This window comes from Thunnus albacares, chromosome 6 (assembly GCF_914725855.1).
Source record: "Thunnus albacares chromosome 6, fThuAlb1.1, whole genome shotgun sequence".
NCBI lineage: Eukaryota > Metazoa > Chordata > Actinopteri > Scombriformes > Scombridae > Thunnus > Thunnus albacares.
The window spans coordinates 14,421,619-14,432,288 of NC_058111.1; the positions used below are offsets into that span (position 1 = coordinate 14,421,619).

Sequence of the window (10,670 nt, forward strand, 5' to 3'; positions counted from 1 at the left end):
CATGATTAATGTAGATGAAAATAAAATACTGGACCAAGGCTAGCTAGAAGAGACAGCGGGTCTTTCATTCTCTATAAATATATTTTTATAACACTTATTTGAAAAAACAGTGTTAACATACTCATCACTTAGCACTGTTCTGTTGGTGCACGCTGCAGAAATACTTGCTAGCATTATAATAATATTGTGAGATAGCGTTTTTTTCTTTTAGCCATGCTCACAGCATGGCTCTATACAACCCAGTCAACAGAATAAAACGTTGGCATTGTATGTGTCTGCAAACCACGGATACGTAGAATCTCTATATTTCAATGTTTCATTGTTGATCGCATTTTAAACTTTTCGTGTGTCATTTAACGCTGCATTAAATGGCTGTTTTTAGTTGAATAATTATGTTTTATGTTGTGAGAACACTGTGGTTAAGGTCTGTTTAGGTTTAGGCCCAAAAACCACTTGGTTAGGGTTAGGAAAAGATCATCATTTGGGTTATAATACCCAGTTTTGTCGCCAGAAAAACAGCTGCAAATGTCGCAACAACTCGCTAAAAATACCCAGTTTTGTCGGTTAAAGGGGGAAGTGAGCAGTGGTCTTGAACAATGGTCTCTGCTGCTTGATACTTTGGCAACTGTCTAGCCCAATCTGTCTCCTCCTAACATGGAAGTGCAGTCATATAGATGTCATCTGAACTATGTCACTTTCCCTATGATATGTATTGTAGAAATGTTGATATGCTACATATTGAATGTATTGAAATGTAGAGATTCAACATATCCGTGGTTTACAGAAACATACAATGCCAACATTTTATTCTGGCGACTGGGCTGCTCTATGAATAGCAATGTCTGTCTGTTGGTTGGTTGGTCACTCCAACACTTTGCTCCAGACTGAAATATTTCAACAACTGGTGGTGGCATTGACATGAAAATTCGTACAGACATTCATGTTTCCCTTAGCATAAATTGTGCTAACTTTGGTGATCCGCTGACTTTTCATTCAGCACCATCATCAGATCAAAATTTTAATTTGTCAAAACTTTGGTTTATGACCAACCACATGCCTCAGCTGTACTTTTGTGAAGAGCTAATAAGCAAATGTTAGCAAGCTAATATGGTGAACTAAGATGGTAAACATCAAACCTGCTAAACATCAGCATGTTAACATTGCTATTGTAAGCCTGTTAGCATGCTGATGTAGCATTTACCTCAAGGCTGTTGTTCCTAAGTACAGCCTCACAGAGCCGCTAGCATGACTGTAGACTCTTGCTTCATTAAATACAGGTAATATTTAAGAGTGACATAACATCTTAATTAATGATGCAGAAATGGCTCGTTAAGAGTCAACAAGTCACATGACAGTGAATAATGAGTGCTAATGGGATAACTTTCCATTTTACTTTAGCTAATATTATAAAAGTGAACAGCAAATTGCTTTTGGAGTCCGTAAATATCTAAGGTAAAGTGACCAGATTTCTGAAATGAAAACCGGGGCCATTTTCAGTCTGGCGGTCAATATATGATCAAAATATCCAATGTTATTATCTATGAAATAAAAAAGGGGGACAATTTGGGTTTCAAGTATTTTGACCATGGTAACTGTTGTACTGTAATAAACTATGCTACTTTGTAAACCATGTCAGACAATCATAGTTTACAGTAGCATGGTGAGTGAAGCTATAGTAAACACTGGAACACACAATAAAGAGAATGGTCAAACTACATTGGTTCAATACAGTGTATTTAATTATCTATACGTACAAGACAGAGAAGACAGACAAGCAACACTATCAGACTGACACACTAACAGACACACTGCAACAGAGAGACAAAACTATCAGACACACTAACAGTGGTCCCTGGTAGTCTGGGTAGAATAAGAGCAGAAGAGAACATGGGTAAAATTGAAAAAACAGAGGCAACAGTATATGTGAAATACTTAACAACATAATAAAGAAATATGATGATGAGATTGGTAAGTACACAATATACTTATACCAACCTAATCTGTATATTTCTCAGAAGAATTTTCTTCAGGATAGCTCTGTCTTCGGCCAGCTTCTCCATTAACTCCTGGCTGGGGAGGTTGACGTTTGTCTTCACAATAAGCATGGCCTTGATGGGAGGAACAGCAAAGCTATTTCTTGCTGCTGTCCATATATCATTCATTTGGGAGAACACTATCTCAACTGGTGCATTACTTCCAAGTAAGCACATGACAATAAACATTAATCTAGCCAGGTTAGTGTGTGGGATGTCATTCACTTTGAAGTGGGTAACCACCATGCTCCATCTCTGACTAAGTGGTGTCTCAGATGTTTTCCATTCTTCAAGAGATCCCCCCTTTAGGAAATCTTGCTGGCCAGTAACCTCGTCAAACAACGCATCCTCGTTGATGGTCACACTGGAGCATTTTTCTTGCAGTGTGGCTGCTGCCTTCTGGATCTCTTCGTGCTGCGGTTCCCTTTTTAAAAGGAGACAATGTAAATCTTTTAGATCATCTGTGTGCTTTCCCCATGCTTGCAAGTAGTTCACAGCCGTAATGAAGAATGATTGGGATGTTTTGGGAAAGCTCTCTTTTGACATTGCTCCATTTTCCTCTAGCTCTCTCAGAAGTTCTCTGACCAAAACTGGAATGAAGTTGCCATCACGTCTTGCAGTCATCTCCCGCTGCAGAGCATTTTTAACTTTGGTATTCACTGACCCTCTCCAGCCTATTCAGTCCTCCAAATTTGGTATTTGTGTTGTCGGCAGAGAATGTCACAACTTTGTTTTCCAGATTAAATTTTTGGATAACCACCAGGACTTCAGCTCCACTTTCCTTTGCTGTTTCTCCTTTCAATTCAACAAAATCAAACAGTTTTGTTTCCACAGATGTGTTGCCATTATATAGGCTATCTTACAATAGCGGCTTTACATGTCCATGATTAGACGCATTAATGGACAGGTCTAGGTCGAGGTCATGTGTTACCAAAGTAGCTGCCCATGGTGCTAATACGTTACTTACTATGGCATCACATTTTGTCCTAGCACATGTAAACTTTGGCTCATAAATTGGGGCGTATAAATGGAAATTCTCTCATCATGTTGTCATTAAAATGGCATTTCCGTTTCTTGGAAATAGCCATTGTACCTCCTCTGTCTGCTCTTCTTCACTCTCCTTGTGTCACTCTTTTTACTCTCAACTTTTTCTTCTCCTCCAGTCTTTCTCTTCCTCTTTTCTTCATTTATCTTCCTTCTCTTTCTTCCTGTCCTTCTCTTAACCTTTCCACCTCATTCTTCTACAGTCTCCTCACTTCACTCTTTTTACTGCCTTAATTTTTCCTTGTCACTCTCTTCTCCTTCCTCTCTAATCTTTAATAATAAATAGTACACTATTAGATAAAATACTTAGGTTAACAGATTCTAACTGCTTGCCTCATTTTGTATTCTATCTCAAAAACATTGTTTGGAATAATAAATTGGCAGGCTCTGTAATTATATCTTCACCTTTCCTCCTCTATCTCCTTCACTCTTCTTCCTATCCAGTCTTCCTCCTCTCCTTCCTCTCCACTCCCTAACAAAACATTATGCTAATGTTATCCATGAAAATTTCAAAATATATTTTCACACTACTTATTATAATGCCAAACCATTAAAATTATACAAATAAGTAATAAATAATAAGTACAGATAAATATTTTTATAATTAATTGTGCATTCATTTTATATAATCATATTTTCAAAATACCCTGTCCACTGTATGTTTACATGTGAATGTTTTTTAATCTAGCTAGCATGACAGTAGCTAGCTAACCTAGTTAGCTAACTTAGGGTATTTAAAGGCCATTTAAAACCTTATAGAGCTGATCTATCTATCTACATAATAAATTGTGACATTATAACATCACTAGCTAGGATCTCAAATGATTGTAACTTACTCAATTCATTCACTCAATTTCAATTTTTATTTATATAGTGCCAAATCATAACTAAAGTTATTTCAGGGCACTTTTCACATAGAGCAGGTCCAGACCGTACTCTTTAATTTATAGAGACCCAGCAATTCCCTGATGAGCAAGCACTTGGCGACAGTGCTTCTCATGGTGACAACTTACCTGGCTTGAAAAGATGTTTGTGGTGATGTTGTGGATTCACGTGACACTTGCTAGCTAGTTTTCTCTAAAATTGCCACGAGCAAGTAGTTAGTAGAAGAAGAAGAGTGATATGAAGCCGCTATAGCAAGCAGCCCCCTCTGTTGGCCAAAACAAGTACAACGCAATTGAGACATCAACCGGTAGGCTCTGCTGCCTGGCCTTTCTTGCCACGTAAAATATTATTTCACTTTGTGGTCTGTTTTTAACGTACAGTTCAAGACAGGGACATATCCAGGGACAGCTCCAGCCAGGGACAGCCCATCAAAAACTGTCTTTGGGACTGTCCCTGGAAAACAGGGACTTCTGGTCACCCTAATCTAAGGCACAATAAAAACTTTTCCTTTTTTCTCCATTTAAACTGCTCAGGAAAACTGAGTGATGGACATCTGTGTGACATTAAATACCTTGCTGAAGGGACAACCGAATAAATAATGCTCACATGCCAATCCCCTACAGGCTTAAGATATGATCCAGCAGTCTCCGGTTGAGTGCTGGTCATTCTGAAATGATACTCCATTACGATGATGTTTCTACAGATTGTACCATCAGGGTAATCTTACACACACACACACACACATTAGTATTGACCACAAACCATGACACAGCAGATCTGCATCATCTACAAAGCATACACAACAGTAGAGAAGAACGGAAGGTCAGCCAGTGCATTTATATTCAGGACACAAGCATATGAGTAATATGTATGCATATGAACAACATCAACTATCTCTCTCATGTGTTCACTCTGTCTCTCACACACACACACAATCTATGACTCCCTCCTTCAGCTGTAAGACAAACAGAGGGGAGGGGAGACGATGAGGGCAGTCAAGTGGCACGTGTGCAAGCTGTCGTCTGCACTGTGATATCAGTGCAAGTGTTTAAACAGCCTGATGCACATAGAGATGGGGGGTGGGGGTGGGGGTTTGGGGAGATAGTAGACATCCACACACACAGGGATGTGAGATAATATACATTTAGATACATGATTACCTATTTGTGCATGCATGTATTGTGACATGCATTTTGCTTGTTTTTTTACTCCTATCCCCTCTGCAGTGTGGATACCTAGCTGTGGTAGTGCCAGTGTGGTGTAATGCAGCGGCAAAAACGGTGTCACTGAGTTCATGGACATAAACCAAGCCACTGCCAGACCAGTCTGCTCCTCTCAGGAATAGCAATGGAGGAGGTGTGTGTATGAGAATATATATGTGTGTGAGAGTGTGGGTGGGAGGGTAGATGAGAAAGATTGGAAAACAGAGAGAATGAGAGAGAGAGTTAGATGGAAAGACAGACGGACAGGGTGAGAAACAGACTGATTGATGGAGAGGAGACATCCCAGGGATATAGATGTAATAGGTGGAAGGGAGGCAGACAGATGCCCGTGAAAAAGTAGTCTGCCCACTTTGAAATAAGCTGCCTTGTGTAAATTTATGACCTCCGCATGTGGCATTTCAAGCACGGGGCCTTTATCAGACACATACGCAGTCTTTACTTTTTTACTTTCCCCGACTCGCCTTTGCTCATACATGCAGACATACAGTATACAGATATAGACAAATAGGTAGACAGAGGGGAGGTAGAGATGGCATGGCCTGAGATAGACAGAGTGGAGATATTCAGCATGCAGGACACCAGCATATAAAGACAGAGACAGATGCAATTTATGACAACTTGAGCCACGGACAATCCTTGACAGGAGATGGCTCAGTAACAGCAAGATGATCACTGATTAAGCTGAATGGCTGAAAACTTTAATAGCAGAATTGTTGTATAGATTATTAAAGTCCGATGAAGATAATTAACACTAATGAACTGGCCTTCTGTGAATTTTTGTCATTCTTCAGTCTGGTATTTTAGATCAAATCAGGAAATACCAAAGGAGTGGATGTCAGTTAATCACAACCACACACACATGAAGAGCAGAATCCCTGACTCATCATCAGAGCAGAACTGGGCCAAACAGGACTCCCTAAAAACTTGGTATTTCACCTGGATGGGTGTGGTTTTGCAGGACATAGCAGTGCACACGCTTCTGCGAGCTCCGTGACCGTCTCAGCCCGTGCTCGTAGTGCACGTTCATTGGTTTTCCATGATGGACGGTGAGTTACGCTAGTTTTGTACAAATAATATAGGTTACTACATTTAATTTGCACTATCCAGTCATGCTAACATAAGAATGTCATAACATATACCAGTTATTTGTGCAGATGTTTGTCATATATGAACATATACATAATATTCTGTTAAAGTATTAATTTGTATATTTGGTCTCAAGTGTGTACATGGAAATAATTCTGGTGGGGGCCCTCAGTTACTTTTATTGACATGTTTTGACAAATACTAAAAATCCAAATTATGAGACCCAAGGAGTTGCAACATGCACTGCCTCTGGTGATTGCACCAATTGAAATGTGGATTGGTGAGGAGTTCCCAGACTTTTCCATGCTAAGGACTCTCAAATAGAAAGAACAGAAACCCTTTGGTGAGGAACTCTATGCTATGTCCAGAGGAGGTATCCTACTGCTGGCAATAGAAGTAGGTAAGTGATTAAGGTAGCGTGTATTTGGTCTGAGACCTGGGAGATGATGAAAATAAATTGTACTATGATAACCTGTGTCCACCTTTGTAAGCACACAGAACAAAAATCCTGAATTGTTTTGGTTTAATGAAAATGAGAAGTTGGACTGAGTGGCAAAGTATGGGCTAGTTTTATTTCTAAAGCTTGGATAATTAGGCAAACTAGACTGAATAATACACAAATACAATATGAGATCAGTTTTTTTGATGCATGTCAAGTATGAAGGCATACATAATATACTATTCATGTTTTCCTATAATTTGTATATTTGGTGTCACACCTATATGGAAACTGATAGTCTGCCATGTAAGCTCGTTTGGGCATCTATTGATGCAAGATACTACATTGATATCAGAATACAGACCTCCATCTGAGTAGATTTTTGTTGTTGGACATAATTTAGTATATCAAAATGTCAATATATTTTAGCACTATTTACTTGTACATATATTCCAGTATAACATTATGATGGTCAATTTGAGAATTTATCAACAGTCTGGTAAAAGTCATTTGAAAATCTCCAGGGCTCTAGTTGCGGTTGCAGCCATGCCAGCAGTGCCAGGAGCAAAAATTTAAGTGTATCTATCTTCATAAATCGATGAGTGAAAAAAAAATCATCTCTGTTTGAAATTACAATTAGGCGTGAGGTCTCCTGTAGGTTTAATATTGGGGTTGAAGCAAAGATTAGGTTGATAAACAACTTAGGTTACCAAAAAGTGACGAGACGATCCAAAGTGAGCCGATGACAACGTGCATCAGGCATGCAACACTTTGTGTGATGCAGGGCAAAGGCACCACCCCCGGGTGAAATACCAAGTTTTTAGGGAGTCCCTTGGCCAAACGGCGGATAATCTGTACTCTTCAGCTGTCTATGACCAGTGATTCAGTTTGACACCTTAATCTGTGGAAATCACAGAGGGCTGCTCTGTGGAGCCAAGTGTATTTACTATAGATTACATCTTCCACTAGTGTGCATTAGTCCAGTGACAGCTTTGCAGACTGCAGGGAAAACAGCAATCATACACCATTGACTGACTCACTGTGATTTTGCCACTCACCAAATGGCCTCGTAGGACTCCCCCAACCATTTGTCTGAGTGACTGACTGTCTATCTATCTGCCGGTTACATGCTCTGTGTTGAATTTCTGAAGCATGAGGCTCAAAGTCATCTCCAGTCACCTTCCCCTGCCATAACCTTGATCAGAGCTTTCGCCCCATTTTCTTACTTGATAATTGAATAATGTAAATCAGGATGGAGGCATGCTCATGTCATTATGCACATACACACACACACACACACACACTACTCATCTGCATGCAACAGACTGCCCTGTGCCTGCTGAGGACAGCAGGGAGATGACATCACTTCCAAAGATTAGTTGAAGGATGGAAAGAGAAGGTGGGGGAGGAAAACCATAATTCCTCTTTTTTTTAATCGATACAGTCAAAAGCAGGTAAGCATGCGTCCTCTAACTCCCCATCCATTAGAGTCTCTTTCTTTTCTCTCACATACACACAGTTGTTTAGTCGGGATATGTGTGCTGTGAAATTCAGTATGTATGAGTGCCTCTGCGCTCTTGCTGTTCTATACTCTAATGACCGTGTAGATCTGCCTTCTCTGATCTGCAGAGAAGCTTTTCCATCCCACGAAGAGTCAGACGAAAGAGAAATACAGTGAGCCATAAAAAAAAACAAAAAACAAAAACAGAAAGACGCAAAGAATAAGACAGACAGCTGCAGAGAGAGACAAAGACAGAGAGGGATGAGGAACCCGAAGAGGTAGAAGTGTTCAGATTAGTGGGTGAGAAGAGGGCGTGTATGTGAAACAAGAGAGGAAATATAGACGGACATGGTGTCTACGACAGGATCAATTTGGTGAATAATGACATGAGAGCTCAAACTGCAGTATTAACTGTTGTTAGAAAGAATTTGTGTTTGCCCTTCTGTAAATATTTCCATCAGCAATCAGCCAACTCGACTCCTTCTACTCCAAAATTTTGGTGCTTACTTTCACTTGTGACAGATGGAGGGAGGAGGAAAAGGGACCCACAATAACATCTCTCTGCTGTGCTCCTGGAGCTGCAATGAAGTCTGCAACTTAAGGTACTATCGATGCAAATCTAAAACTGGTAAATGGAGTCACACTGAGCTTATTAGACGAGGAACTGCAGGCAGCAGGCACGTGTTTCAGTTTGGGTGAACCCGCAACATGTCATCAAAGTAAGTGACACCTTCTGGCAAACCCTCCTGAGACATGTAGGCAGACAGGTGAATGAGAGAGTGATAGATGCGGTGCGGAAAATTTGCATCATAGACTCCGATCACAGTTACAGCACCGAGCAGGTGTCCGAACCGTATGGAAATGTGGCAAATGAGCGGTGCATGTTTAGAAGATTAATTGAAAAATGTCGAGACTCCAAAGTTAATGTATTCTAGACCACACTCGACCTATTCCAGTGATTTAACTTTTAATGCAAAGCAAACAAGAGTGAAACCCTGCTTATATTCAATATCCAAAATTCCAGGTTTTAAAGAGACTATGTTTATTATATTATTTTCTCCAAATGGTTCTGTATTAAGCATAGGCTTTTACAATTCTATCATGTTGTTGCCCCCCACCCTACTGACAAATAAAACCACCCACATTAAGAAATTGTCAGGAAAACACTGACAAAATATAACAGCCTATATATACATGACTTAATTATAGCATCCATTTACTATCTGAATGTATACACAAACTTTACTAAGGATTATAAAGCCACTTTAACCAAATTATGTTCACTTTTTTGGCCTTTATACAGCATGCAAATGTCAGTGATGATTTATTTTGTGTGTGTACATGCGTGTGTGTATTTGCGCTTGTGTGTCAGACTGGCGCAGACAGCCCGGGTAACGCAGGAGTTTAATCATTTCCTGAGGGCAGCTGTAGTGTAAACAGTAGTCCTGTCATTATACAGGGGGGAGTGTAAAGCCGTTCATATGTGTAAGTGTGTGTCTGAGTGAGTGAGTGTGTATGTGTGTGTTTTCATTCATTCATCCATAAATGTGAGTGAATATTTTAGCTTTAGTGTTAACAGTAGGAGTCACCCAACGGGGATTTCAGTGTAGTCCAACTGAAGGAGGAGAGCATGTGAGAAACTGAGAGAGACAGAGTGAAGTCTGCCAGAAAAGAGAGTGTGTGTGTCAGTGTGTGTCAGTGTGTGTCTTTGTGCGCGAGTGTTGTGAGCGTTAACTACTCTGCGGAACATTAAACACTAACGTTACCCATTCTTTCGTCTGCTCAGCTCTTTTCCACATTAAAACTGTCCCGCCTCAAACAACCACACATTAGCAGTGAAGCACAGTGGCCATCTGCATATGTACACACACACACACACACACACACAAACAGACATATAAATTACTCATACAAACACACATGAATACACCACAGTCAATATCCAGATGGTGAATGATAATTCCAAAAGCGATATGGCAGAAAATGTAAGCAGCAAACTCACTCATTAGTGACTAAACAAACACAAAGTAATGCCTGTACACACACCTCACACACACACACACACACACACACACATACACAAAGTAAACAGCAAAGACTTACTGTGTCTCTGCAAGGACTCATCTGACTGCTGCTGAGGGGAGAATGGAAAGTGAAAACCTCATGCTTGCTTCGCGGCACTCCTCTCTTTCACTCCCTCCGTCACTGCCCCCTCCTCCCTCCTTTTTCCTTCGCTTTCTCCCTCCCCTGCCTCTTTTCCTTCCTCCTCCTCCTTCTCCTCTTCCTCCCTCCCTGTCCTTCACTCCCTCTCTCTCTCTCTCTCTCTCTCTCTCCCTCCTTCCCTCTTGGCAGAGCCCTACTGTATTCAGATACACCCGTCTCCATATAAGGCTGCACAGCTAAACATGTCACACATAATTTATCCACAGCAGGCTGCAAGTTCACCTTTCACAGCTCGC

The 10,670-nt window shown here is 40.5% G+C and overlaps 1 protein-coding gene and 1 long non-coding RNA gene across 6 annotated transcripts in view; one reads left to right on the forward strand and one right to left on the reverse strand.

Moving 5' to 3' along the window:
* The window catches only part of LOC122983497 (muscleblind-like protein 1), a 68,318-nt gene extending 57,874 nt beyond the window's left edge, over positions 1–10,444 (reverse strand). For 2 of the 5 annotated variants that reach the window (XM_044353233.1, XM_044353231.1), the window contains exon 1: positions 10,315–10,443. The gene's annotated coding sequence lies outside the window, so the exon portion shown is untranslated. Of the gene's footprint in view, positions 1–10,314 lie in introns of all 5 variants that reach the window. The other 3 variants (XM_044353234.1, XM_044353232.1, XM_044353229.1) reach the window with 2 other exon arrangements.
* LOC122983498 lies at positions 3,701–6,428 on the forward strand. The gene is made up of 3 exons (XR_006403719.1): positions 3,701–4,679; positions 5,189–5,318; positions 5,977–6,428. It is a non-coding gene; the product is annotated as an uncharacterized LOC122983498 (long non-coding RNA).
* Positions 10,445–10,670: the final 226 nt, after the last annotated feature.